Genomic DNA, 14,132 nt, shown 5'->3' with positions numbered 1-14,132 from the left:
GCATTTTATGCTAATGTTTTGAATGATAGATGTTTATATTAAGAGAGAAAAGGGTAAATACCCGACGAGTGAGATGGTCAATACAAGAGGTAACTGCATTTTATGCTCAAACATGTAGCTTGAAACTTTCACTGAAATGATCCAAATGACCCTGGTGATACACGTATACATTTTCTTGAAGTCTACAACAATAAATTTTCTTCTTTAAATGTGGGTTGAGAAATATAAAATCCTGTTGTAACTGGTCTTAAGACTTTTAATCTGGAGTATTATGGACACACTAACATGCATGCTTGATGTACAGTTCTTTCTATTAGATCAAAAGCTCTAAGTATAAATTAATTTCCCAAGAAGTAGCTCCTTGAGACCTGTTGCACTCTTGCTCAAAATGGACGTACCCTTAAATTCAGAAATCATGATTGTACTGGCTGGCTTCCATTGCTCTGACCTTTTTTTTTTGAAATGGAAAAAAAAGAAGTAATGGTATTGTTACGCGACCAAATGGGTCCCACTTATCTTGAAATAAATTAGTTTAGATTTTAGGATTTGTTTTGCAATATTTGATATGTGTAGGAGTTTTAGAGATAAGGATTAAGGATTCTAGATTGACTTAAGGAGGAGTTTTAGATGGAGTGGTAACTGTGTTTTCTATTTATAAATAAGATGTAACCAATCCTTTTAAATTAATGAAGAATATTATTTCAGAAAGTGTCTTTGTGCACAAGGAGGATTGATCCTTCCCTCGAAGTGGATCAAGAGGCTGATCTTCCCTCTAAGAAGATGAAATCCGTTGCGATCCGATCTAGGTTCGTAACAAGCATGGAGGCAATTACGGTGTTCAACAAAAGTATAACCAATAAGATTTGGGATCCCGGTGGAATAAATTATTTTCACCAATAATCGAACCCTCGGGACAAGATTGATTTCAAGGGGGAAGGAATGTTACGTGCCCATAGCTGTTACTTTTAACAGATAGAAAGGTGGAATATTCTTGTACTTCATTTTGCACCAAATTTCCAAATCAATTGGTTCAAACCAGGTTGCTGAAATTGATTTATAATTCAAATCACATCAGATTGCTAAAATCCCCTTTTATAGAATCATAAATCTCACAATCACTAAAAATTTGAATGACTATTTTGGAGTTAGATTTATCTTCACAGTTCAATTTGATGTACCATTTCTCAGATTTTACAACTCAATTTTCAGAATGTGCTTCACAAAACGTAGCCAACAATATTTAGTTATATCTTATTCTGGCAGGATAGCGAACAATATTTAGTTATACCTTATTTTGGCAAGATATGGTTACTTTATTGATTCAGGGTTCACCATAGCACAGATATAGACCACCTGAACAAGTTGGGTCTTCTCTTATTTGAATTTCATTACTTCCTCAAACTAGAAGCTATTATCAAAGTTTTTTTTTTTTTTTTTTTTTTGACTTACCTTTAGCTGATTTTATTTTGTGTTCTTGGGTGTCATGATTTGGTTCCTTTTTGTTAGAAGTAAGTATTTCTACTTTTAATTGGCATTAGATTGCTCATTACTGCTCACACCAGATTATTAGACTGAAACTATAGGCGTCGTTTGGAACTTTGGATCCTCATAAAACCTGTTCTTGTAAAACTAATCCTGCGAAAAAACGAGTCTCTGTCATTTGGTAGCCTTGTTTTCCATGGAATTTAAATTACTATGTTATATGTTTTCCTCATAAACACATGAATTCTAATTCTCAGAAGTCACGGAGATTCTCTTTCTGTGGAATTTGAATTTACCCATTTAAACCCTTTCATTTCAGAACATTTGATGTACTTGTAAATGTGTTTATTAGGAAATCAATGCCTACTTGCTATATGAAAAATCAGGATTGGATAGAACAACCACCTCAGATGAATTAACTTAAAAGGACAAAATCTACTACTGGGGCAACTTCCTAAAAATCAAGAAAAAAAAGAAAAAAGAAAAAAAGCAATTTGAAGTATGTGGGTCCTCGGGGGCAACCTATTTGAAACAATTAATTACTCAAAAATCTTAAGCTGATAGAGTTGTTATTTAATCATTTATACTTTAACACTTCCCCTCACGCGTGGCCCCTCTTTTTTGTCGTCGCCATCATCCCAGTATCTCTGAATCGATGATCTTAACCGTCCAATAAAGAGCCAGAGAATGGATACCCAAAGAAAGTACAGTAATGGTCCATATTGCATGGCTCAAAGTACTTAATTCAGATGGTTAGAATCATCCTATGATCTTTGTTGGATGGACAATCCATGTAAAGGGCATGTAATTTTATTATCCTCTATTACTGAAGGAAAGTTAGTACACACCTTGAAAGTTTCCATGCTAATTAAATTTTATACGTTTGGTGGCCCACTTATTACATATAGATTTTTCCCAACAAAAAAAAAAAAAAACAATGCTGCACTTGTGATTTTTTTTTTACTAGGGCCCACATTAGTGGGTGATCTAAACCATTCATTTTTTTGGGCAATCAGATATAGCTAGGTTGTGCCCGTAAATTTTCTAAATAGGATGATCCTAACCCTCCAATCCTAGTGTAGATTTGGTGGGCCTATCATAAATAGTCTGAAAATCAGACCAAGTGTCCCCTCTGTCCATATCAGTAAAAATAAAAAAATAAAGGAAACCCACTCCTCCTCTTTACACGATTTTAGAAAGAAATTATCGAATCGTATAAAAATAGAAACTGTGAATTCGAAGACCAAGAGGAAACTCGTACGGTCTTTCACTTAGTTTGGTCCAAGGACTCTTCCATATAAATAGGGACGAGGGATGCACATCAAAATTAAATCCCTCTCTCTCTCTCTCTCTCTCTCTCTCTCTCTCTATATATATATATATATATATATATATATATATATATATATATCTCCTGCTCTTCTTTACTACTTTTTTATTGAAGAATGTCGAAGAGGGTGACTCTGAGAAGCTCTGATGGTAAGGTATTTGAGGTGGATGAGGCTGCTGTCCTCGAATCTCAGACTCTCAAACACATAATCGAAGATCCTTCTGCTGATAATGGGATCCCTCTCCCAAAAGTTACAGGCAAAATATTGTCTAAGATCATTGACTACTGCGAGACTCATGCTAAATTGGAAAAGAAATCCATCGAAGATGAATTCCCCAACGAGTTACTCAAGGTTTTTGATGTCGAGTTCATGAAGGTGGATCAGGCCACCCTTTTTTAACTTTTCTTGGCTGCAAATTATCTCAACATCAAAAGCCTTCTGGGTCTGATTGCCCAAACAATTGCTGATATGATCAAGGGAAAACAACCTGAAGAAATCCGAAAGATATTGAATATCGAGAACGATTGTGATCCGGAGATAGAGGCAGAATATCGCAAGAAGAACGAGTGGGCGTTCACTGGTCCATTCGCCTGATCAACACCCCGGTAGAAGATATTATAATTGATTTAGGTACTTGGGTAGTTTTTTAGTATAATCTGTAGACATGGTTTTAAAAAAAAGGACTTTTATTTAGGTAGTGAATATAGGAGTAGGTTTTTAGTATAATCAGTTCTTGGTTTACTAGTGTACGTTATTTGGGGAGTTCTTAGTCATGCTGCTGACTGTAAGGAAGGAAAGCATAGGTTGTTTACATGACCTTCTGTTATACCATTGATTGTCAGGAATAAGTTTACATTAAAAAAAAGTGTTTATCTTCTTTCTTGTAACAATGTGTTTTCAAAAACAAAGGAAAAGCACGCCCTACCCTTCAAACTATTTGAGAGAGAGAGAGAGAGTACAAAAAACTAGGGGTGCAACTTTGGTCGGGCTCAACCTGAACCTGGTTCAACTTGATTTTGGCTCGGGTTGGGTTGGGTTGGGAAAACCTAGCCCGATTTAATTTTGGGCTGGGTTAGGGTTGAGGCTTTGGGGATCCGACCCGAACCCAACCTCCATCCTCTAATTTTATCTTGATTTTTTTTTGGGTTATTGTATTTTTCTGTTCGGCCCTAGTGAACGGATGCAGGTGCATCTTGCATGCTCACAAAGATCGACAGTCAAGATCGTCAAAACCTTAATCCAATCACCCGAGGCCCTCAGATTGGATGATTTTGGAATGGCTCACGTTGATTACGTACTACTCTTCAAAGAGTCCTATTTTAGTTTACTTTTAATTAGGATTTGCTTTGAGATTTTAGGGATTAGAAAGTATGGAAAGATTTCAGAGTAATTTTAGGAGGGATTTTAGAAGTTTCTTTTATGTTTCTTAGTTTGAGTAGAAGTAGGAGTCTTGGGATAAGGATTAGAGTTTTAGATTTTAAAGTCTAGGAAAGATCTAGGAGAATCTATAAAAGCAAGCAAGCAAGCAATGTAAACGAAAATATGATATTGTTTGTGAATAAAATCTCAGTTGCCCTTCTCGAGTTGTTGCCTTTGTTGCCGTGGGAATTCTCACCCAAAAGAGCTATTTGCTGCTCAAAAGAGCCATATGCTGCTCTCATTTTATCATGCATAACAGCCACTATTCTGCCCATCTTTCCAGCTGGTCATAGCCTCTTAAATCCATCCTTTGTTTCAGCTGTTAGGAACCTAAAACTCAGTCCCTTGCTGCATACAAAACTGCCACCTTGCCTCTTTAATTTCATATATTTTTCATGACCAAAGTCAGTCCTAAACTATAGCCGATTACCACCCATCATTACTTTTCTAAACCCAGTGATACTCCCTATAAAATAGCCCATTAAAATCTACCAACAGCACCCTTTTCCTTTATTAACACCCTCCTAAAATCATCCACAACTCATCTTTATTCTTCTTTCCACTAACCTCCCAACAACTCTTTTGATTCCATATGCCACCACCTAACAACCTTTCTAGTTTTCTTGATTAACCACTTTTCTTTTCCTTTTTAATCTTCTCTTAATAAGTCAGCTACGCCTACCCTTCGTTAGTTTAAATTAGAGCTTCCGCTATCCGCCCATGTGTTATGAACCCAACCCGACTCAACCTGACATGAATTTGGGTTAGATGGGTTGAGTTAGGGTTTAGAGATTTAGAGGCAGGTTGGGTTGGCCATGCTCAAGCCAAGGACTTGGGTTGGGTTGGTTGGGGTTGAGGGAATGCTATCTTGGGTTGGGTTAGGGTCGGCCTCAACCCGATCCAACCCGACCCGAGTTGCACCCCCACACAAAACTCATCTTTGGAGATCTGTAAAATTTGAATGGCAAGCACATCATAAACATTCTATATTTCTATGTATAACTTGATTGCCTTCATTGTATATTATTGCCTTTTTAGAACATTCCCTGTATTAATCAATACCTGTTTAAATTCATAGTTTCTTTATTTGGCATTCCCTCGTCAGGGGATTTGATTTCTTTAATATCTATAAACATCTGTAACCATTGTATACAAAGACACTGAATCAATATAGCATTTAGACTTTTTTCTCGCTCTCTATTCTTCACACTCCAGAAGCTTAAGCGTTTAGAGTTGTGTTATTAGGTGGATTTTTTTTAATATCAAGGAGTTTGTGGGTTTAGAACCAATTACCCCAAAAGCTACTTCGCATCCACATCACGTGCACACTCACTACCTAGCTACTTCCCACCAAGCCTTGACCCAAACCAAACCAAAGCCAAGACACAGGAGTGAGCTTTGCATAGAGGATGGATGGATCTATATGTATCCAAACAACATTTGGTGAGTGGGAATAAACTCTAGGTGAGCACAATTTAAAACTCATAAAGAAAGGTGTTTTACAAAAAATCCCTCAATTATCATAGTCCAAAGAAAATAAAGATTAAAATGAACACTAAAAACTTAGGGCAGTGATATTCCCTCCCTCCCCCCCCCCCCCCCCCCCCCCCCCCCCAACAGTTTTCGTCAACTTTTATGATGGGGTGGAGAAGCAATCGTTAACTCCAAAAGCATAAAAGTTAACGATTTCTATAGTGGTGGGAGGATATCCATCAAGGGGAAAAATATCACTCCCTATTGGACGTTCTTTTTAGGAAAACACTTCTAAAACGGGATCCCGTGTTGGAAATACAGACGGGAGTGACAATGACCGATGATTTGGTCATTTTCACTTGATTTTATTCATTTATTTTATTGAGGAATGATAGATACAAGGGAGCCCTTGCATAAAGAGCCAAAAAGGGGCTCTTGATTGGATCCACATCATCAAATGTAACTGATTTTACTTTTTCAACCAATTTTAAAATGCAACTGAAAATGACATGGATCCAATGAAGAGCCCTTTTGCGGCTTTTTATGCAAGGGCTCCCTTGTATCTATCGTTGCTCTTATTATTAATATTATTATTATTATTATTTTGCATTTTTGGGGATATGTATTCTTCTTTTTGTGTTCTTATACGCATAACGTTAGGGGGCATTGTCTTTTTTCTCCAAAAGGGATTCCCATTTTGCTAGCAACCCTCTTCTTTTAGAGTAAAAAACATTTCCTAAGTTGGAATTGGCTTAGAAGTTCTTAGTAGGTATTTTTCAAGACTTGATGAAGGAATTTAGAAAATCATGGAGTCCTTTTACGATTTTCATAGATGTGACAAATTTTCTTCTATTCTCGACGAAGTATGCTATTTAGTTGGAAAGATGAGAGAGAGAGCGATTTTCAGTGTGATTCGAGTTCATTTAAGATTTTCATGGTGATGCCAAATAGTTTACTTGGTTCATCGATGGGAAAACATCTACTTGGATTGAAGATTCCTTGGGGTGTAGGATTATGCTGTGTCAACTTGCATTGCTGTGGAAAAAAAAGATAAAAAACTAATGGTGAGGTTGTTTGCCATTTGTCTTTAGAGTGTGTGTTGACATATAAAATGTAATGTGGATAAAAATTATAATAAATGAACTCAAAATTGTATAACTTGCATGGTCGCTTCAAATGTTTTCCGTTTATGAAGCTATTCTGTGCTTGAAGATATTTGTGTAAAGAAAGACGGATTTCACAGCACTAGAATATCCGCTTCTCAAATATCTCAAATAGTAAAACCGAAGTTTATGCAAACAAAATGACCAAAACATCATTAGACACAAATTATACTTGGGAAGTGATATTTACGCCCCTTTTCATCACCCCAGGGACACCTAGCGCTAGTGTATCAAAGACTAAAAGAGGGCTAATGTACTTGATGTCAGATTGCATGTACACTGGCGCCGGGTGTCCCTGGTGATGAAAAGGGGCGTAAATATCACTTCCCTTATACTTTTGCCCTCACTACATCTCTCACTAAACTAAATTAACTTTCAAAAATACACTTTAAATTTAACATTCCTTGCCAACAAGTATGCAAGTCTATTGAAATTATGATGATAGGACAAAGTAGATGAAGTGAGGGAGAAGATATTTCATGTCTCAAAAGTAAGATCCATGTTTTCTCTTAGAAGAAATGAAAAGAATTTTGATGTTTTTAACCGAGGACTTTAGAACCTTTTAAAGGCAAAGTGTAAATTGTGTCCTCGCTTCCACCACGAGACACAATAAGATGGGGTGAACTAGAAAAAAATGTGTAAATCAAAGGAAGTCACATTAATTCAGAGAAAACTCATTTGTAAGATAATGTAAAAGGATAATGGCGACAGTTGGCCAGAATCCATAAGCTTCCTCATGAAATTGTGAGCTTATTGCTTAAAAGTGACATAGATAGATAAGATAGGCCCTCAATTGAAAGATGCTATAGTGAGTGCGGGCTTATAGCATATTTGATATTTGAACCACTCTATAGGCATTCGTAGCTTGAAAAAAGAAAAAGAAAAACCGGTGCATTTATCATCACCCAACAATATGAACAACCTCGCTTGATGTGGTCATATTCCTTGCAGCGGTAACATTGCACGCCTTTTCTGCTGACCCTAGATCTTGACCTGCCTTTTTCCGATCCCTTGTCAGTTGACCTTCTTCTTTGATTCCCACCATCAACAACCAACCCATGCTCTTCACTTCCGCCAAGAACAGGTTTCTTCCACAAAGTCAACACGTTTTCCATTTTTTTAGGCGTATTCCACTTTTTTTGCAAAAATCCACCCATAGGGACGCCCTTGGAGCTGATTTTTGCATGGGTGCCCTTCATTGTATAATTCAACTTCTTAATTCACTGTAGGGAGTTTGTGATAGGTTTCAGGTTCTTTCTATTAGCAGCAACTTTATTCACATATGCATCTCAAGGTGATTACAGTTGTTCTGTAATCAGGGATGTTGGGATTGGGATCAACCCCGGTTTATCCCAATTGATAAAATTATGAGGATGATGTTGGGTTAGGGTCAGATTGCTGAAAGCCTCAACCTTAACCCAACCCAGAATTAAATCGGGATGGCCTTTTCCAGCCCTATCCCAAACCAATTCTAGATAAGACCAACCCAACCCAAGCTGAAATCGACTTAAACCGGTCAGGCTTGGGTTGGGCCCAACTGGGGGTGCAAATCGGGTCGGGTTGGATCCGGTTGAGGCCAAACCCTACCCCAATCCGAGATAGCATTCTCTCAACCCTATCTGACCCAATCCGACTGTCGAGGATGTTCAACCCTAACCCAATACCCCTCTAAATCTCTCAACCCCAACCCAACCCATATACTATTTTTTCCAAATCGGGTCGGGTCGGGTTGGGTTGGGTTCACCTAGGGCGAAACAGAAAAATAAAAACATAACTCTAAGGAAATCAGGTTAAAATTAGAGGATTGAAGTCGGGTTTGGGTCGGGTTGCCAAGGCCTCAACCCTAAATTAAATCGGGTTGGCTTTTCCAAACTCTAACCCAACCAACCCAACTCGAGGAAATACCAACCCAACCCGAGCCAAAATCGGGTTGACCCGTTGGGTTCAGGTTGAGCCCGACCCAAGTTGCACCCACAAAATTTAGATATATCTAACAACCTATATCTATATTAAAAGCTGATTTGAGTTTAGAGACACTTCCAAATCTAATCATTTTTTAATAACATCTATACTTCAGGATTTGAATATTCAGACAGTACATATCAAACACATGATTAGCTGAGAAAACCTGCGACCTGCTCGCCGCAATCGATTGCTTATGATTAATGTGCGAAGATTAAGGAAAAGAACAACAACAATCAAATTGATAGGTATATGTATGGTGTATAGGAGGTAGTTGCGAGGTAGTTATTGTAGGGATTTGCATTTTAGGTTTGTGGGTATGTGTTTTAGAGTCATGGGTGTTAGTTTTTATTATATGTCATGTTAGTGGTAAGTGAGTTGATGATGTGGCAATCTCATTATGCTTGTATTTAAGTATTTTATTTCAAGGAAATGAAAAAAGATAAAAAGAGATGAGGGAATGGTTGATTCGAGGCAACCGGACCTCCTAGTGGTTCAAATCGAGAGGAACCATGCCTCTCCTAAACAAAGTCTCCTTTGCTGTAAATTTTTATTCTCCTCCATTACATTGAAATACATAAACTTAAATACAAGCATAATGAGATTGCTACATCATCAACTTACTTACCACTAACATGACACATAATAAAAACTAACACCCATGACTCTAAAACATTTACCCACAAACCTAAAATGCAAATCCCTATAGTAACTACCTCGCAACTACCTCCTATACACCATACACATACGTATCACAAATTTTCTGTTCCATGTTTCAACTCTACCCATTTATTTATTTCAACTGACGACAAAGAACTCAGCATAGAAAATTTGGAAATGATCAACAGAGTATTGACTTTGTTGATAGATAAAGAAATGGGTATAAAAAATGCGGCCATGCTCAATAGAAATATTGAATTCAGATTCTGGATAGGCAGGAACTCTGAAAAAGATGTTGTGAACAACAACAGCATTGTTGAAATAGACCCACCTGTGACATCAATCTTTTTCTACCTTCCAAAAGAGAAGAAATTAAAAAAGAAAGCTGTCTACAACATATAAGGATGGTACCTATAAAAAATGTTATCATTTCATATTGTTAGATTTTCGGTGGGGTCTCCAAACATTTTCTCTGTATATTTATAGATATGAGTCGGGAAAATCAGGCTCATCATCAGGGTCCATTTTCTTACTATCTAAGGAAGGTAGGGGACAAGGACTCTTAGATGGATAATGACAGATATATCCATGAATTGTCAAGAAATGGCTAAAAAAACTATTCCTCCATGAGAACCAGTGATTAATTAGAAATGGGCATGTTCTGTTTTCTGGACAGAACACTAGACAGACCAACCATTTGAAGATCAACATAATTAGGTAACAGGAAAGTAAAGATCTTGCTGGTTTTCATGGAATTCCAATAGATTAAAGGATATTATTTTTGAACCAATTCAAAAGAGAAGAATTATGCCACGATACAGTGATGACATTTATATGATTGTTCTTTGTTGGTTTATGTGCACATGTCAGACACTTGTAGTGATGAATATGGAGAAATCTGGTGGAAAGGGTGCTTATCTTTGCGATAAGGGTCTAAACATGTCCAGATTCATGGTCTGAGTCATGGGCAGAAAAGGAGAATTATAATAAAAATTCAGAACATTAATGAGTCCCATGAGCAATGTCTGTACCTGTTGTGGTCCCATGAACGAAAACAAAGCATCTAGTAGTTCAGAAACTTTATTTGAACATGTGAGGTACCACTTATGGTCCCTTTCTTTCGACTTAAAATGGGCATAAAACAGATTTTATGCCCAGAACAGAGCCTCAGTAAAAAAACCTAAGCACATATAAAATCCAAAGCATTATACAATTGCATAATATGTATATACTGTGAACAACACGACCGACTCTCATAAGAGTCCATTTTGGTTTTGTTTTACAAGGTATCCTAACACTGTTGGATAGCTATTGTTTAGAGTTTGAGATTATCTATAATTCCTATCTGTGAGAAAGAGAGAGAGAGAGAGAGCATAAACATAGGTTTTTGTTTTTATCTAATAGATAGCTTTTGGTTGTGGTGGTCAGTACCAACCAAATCACTTGATGTATTTATATCAAACTGAACGTGTGAGATAAAGTGAGCTTCCACAATTTTTTATTTTTTATTTTTAATGGCAAGCTTCCACAATTTCTAGAGTGCGTTTCACATTTTTAAAAGTGAGAGTTAACTTTTCTGTAATATTTTTTTGTGCCTCATGTTTTGGCAAAGCCATCTTAATCTTTCTAGTTGATTTCTTCCAAAAATTACCAATGAAAGTTCACAAGTGGTATCAGAGCCGAGGAATGGTTGGATCTCACATATTCTAACACTCCAGGGTACCCTCAAGGACAGTGAAATTCCCTCAGAGAAGATCTCAAAAACCCCATTGTACCTTCGAGGATGGTGAAATTCCCAGTATACCTTCGCAGTTCATTCCCGTGTGGAGATGCGAGATTGTCCACGTCCCGCATCGATAAAGTGAGTAGATATGGATGGGCTTATAATAACAATAAGCCCTTAATGGCTAGCTTTTAAGTAAGATTTCTTAGTTTGATGATGAATATACGATTAGTGAAAGCCGAATGTGGAGGTTGATTATTCGGGCTTGAGACTCGAGTTTAGCGGATTCATCACCTCTGTACATAGGGGTGTAAACGAGCCGAGCCGAGCCGAGCCGAGCTTGGCCAGGCTCGGCTCGGCTCGTTAAGCTCAAAAGCTCGGCTCGGCTCGGCTCGTTAAGCTCAAAAGCTCGGCTCGGGCTCGAACCAGGCTCGGCTCGGCTCGGCTCGGTCAGGCTCGCGAGCCTTATCAAGCTCAAATTATATTAATTTTACACGCCTCATTTTCCCTGGACAGCCTTATCTAGTGTTTTTTTACTACTCTTTTTACACTAGGGGGTGGTCCAAGTAACAAATGGGGTTCCAAAAAAGAAGTGACATATTTTGCCTCCCCCTTTCACTCCCTAGACAACCCTTTTAGTGTATCTATTAATATATAATATATATATTTAAATATATTAAATTCTTAACGAGCCGAGCCGAGCCGAGCCTGGCCTAACTCGGGCTCGGCTCGTTAAGCTTAACGAGCCGGCTCGGCTCGGCTCGTTAAGGATTCGAGCCGAGCTCGAGCGAGCTTCCGAGCCCAAGCCAAAATTGACACCCTTATCTGTACATGGTTGGCCAATGCAACCATCTCTCTTGGAATTGGTGAATCTCTTGGTTAATCAAGAGATGTTAGCAAAGAATATGGCCGAATTGCTTGTAAAAGAGAGTGAGGAAGCGCTTGCGGTGAATAGCAAGCGGGAGTGACAAAAAAAAAAGAAGCCGAAGGATGGGTATAGGATGGCTATAGGAAAGGTGATCAGGCTAATAACAATGAAAAATCACAAGAAAAACGTAAGTTTATTGTTATCAATGTGGTAAGCCGGGTCATATTAGAAGAAATTGTAGGGTTAAGATCGAGACCGATGGGAATGTTGTCGTCGAATCCAAAGACAAGGAAGAGCAGGATGGTGGTGAATGGGACATGCAGGCTTCTTTTGCTTGTGATGTGGCAGTGGAAGAGACTGGCACGAAATATTACTTTGAGGGAGAGGTTTCTTTTGCATTGACAGTTATAGAATCCCCTATTGTGAAGAGTCATGAGTCTGAAACGAATTTGTTTCATGATCAAGAGACACTCACAGTACAATGTAATGCTTTAGAAGATTGTAAGGTGGAGGAGCCGACTTCTTTTGAAGAGGCAAAAGACATTACAATGTAATGCCTTAGAAGATCGTAAGGTGGAGGAGCTGGCTTCTTTTGAAGAGGCAAAAGACATTACAATGTAATGCCTTAGAAGATCGTAAGGTGGAGGAGCCGACTTCTTTTGAAGAGGCAAAAGACATTGAGGAGTGGAGGGCTTTTCTCTCCAACGAAGAAGAACATGATGATTTGTGTGGAGTAGCCCTTACGACAACAAAGATTGTGGATATCGTCGGTTTAAATGACACAAAGTACAAACAATGGTGACTGAATAGTTGATTCAGGATGTTCAGATCATGTGATAGACGTTCCGTTCGACAGTGGCCCTAGTGAACATGATGTCGAATTAGAAAACCTCAGGAGGAGGTGATTCCAAGAGAAGATAGCTCAAAAAGATCAAAGTCTGCAGAAGTGGCGTATGTAGCGACATCGGTTGAAGAAGTTGGTATTCTTGAACTGACGTTTTTGAAGAAGCCCAAGGTATTCCTGAATTGAAAGAAGCAATGGAAGAGATCCTAGACTTGAAGAAATTCTGAACATGGGATCTAGTTCTACTACTTATTGGAGTGTCACCTATTTTGTGTAAGTGGGTGAACTAAAGAAGGAAGCGAATGGATCAATAGAGGTCCAGGGGCAAGACTTGTTGCTCGAGTATTCTTGTAGAAATATGGGCGTAGTTATGACAAGATATTCAATCCAGTAGCCAAAGTTATGATGGCTCGTCTGTTCGTAGCCTTTGCTGCTTTCAAAGGGCTGACCTACAATAAATTTAAGAAGTTTAGAAAGGAGCATGACGCGACCGGTAGAGAGTCAGCCCTAAAGGAGAGTGCTAGAGTCACTACTGTCTTGGGACGACATCGAAGGGACCGGGCCGACGGGTTGGAATCTCAGTTGGTTTGATGAACACGAGTAGGTGTTGAAGGGGAGAATTGTGAACATCACCACCGACTCTCATAAGAGTCCACTCTGATTTGTTTTACAAGTTATCCCAAAACCGTTGGATAGCTATTGGTTAGAGTTTGAGATTATCTATAATTCCTAGCTTAGAGAGAGAGAGAGAGAGGTGTTTTTTACCATTCAAAAAAAAAGATAGGTGGTTTGTGTTTATCTAATAGATAGCTTTTGCTTGTGGTTATCCGTACCAACTCACTTGATGTGTGTGTGTGTATCAAAGTGGACGTATGAAATAAAGTGAGCTTCCACAATTTCTAGAGTGTGTTTCACGTTTTTCCGAAAGTGAGAGTTAACGTTTCTGCAATATTTCTTGTGCCTCACGTTTTGGCAAAGTCATCTTTATCTTTCTAGTTGATTTCTTCGAAAACTTACCAAATAAAGTTCACATATACAATCAGTATACAAAATTTCATGCATATGTTACGAAAGACCAAAAGCTCCCAAACTGGTGAAAGCAACAACAATGTTATTAGATTGGAGAAGATACAAACAAATAACCAGTACAATAACCAAGCACTCATGTAACAAGCAAACCAAAAGTACGATGCGAGAGAAAGCGACG

General features: G+C 38.2%; 1 pseudogene; it reads left to right on the top strand.

Annotated features, from left to right (window-relative positions):
- Window positions 1–2,927: 2,927 nt before the first annotated feature.
- Window positions 2,928–3,508, top strand: LOC143855096 (SKP1-like protein 1B pseudogene; annotated as a pseudogene).
- Window positions 3,509–14,132: the final 10,624 nt, after the last annotated feature.

Source organism: Tasmannia lanceolata, unplaced genomic scaffold (assembly GCF_043159265.1).
Source record: "Tasmannia lanceolata isolate RefF3 unplaced genomic scaffold, GAP_Taslan_0.1 ptg000020l, whole genome shotgun sequence".
Classification (NCBI taxonomy): Eukaryota; Viridiplantae; Streptophyta; class Magnoliopsida; order Canellales; family Winteraceae; genus Tasmannia; species Tasmannia lanceolata.
The sequence above is the reverse complement of the archived record's forward strand: the minus strand, read 5'-3'. Positions and strand labels throughout refer to the sequence as shown.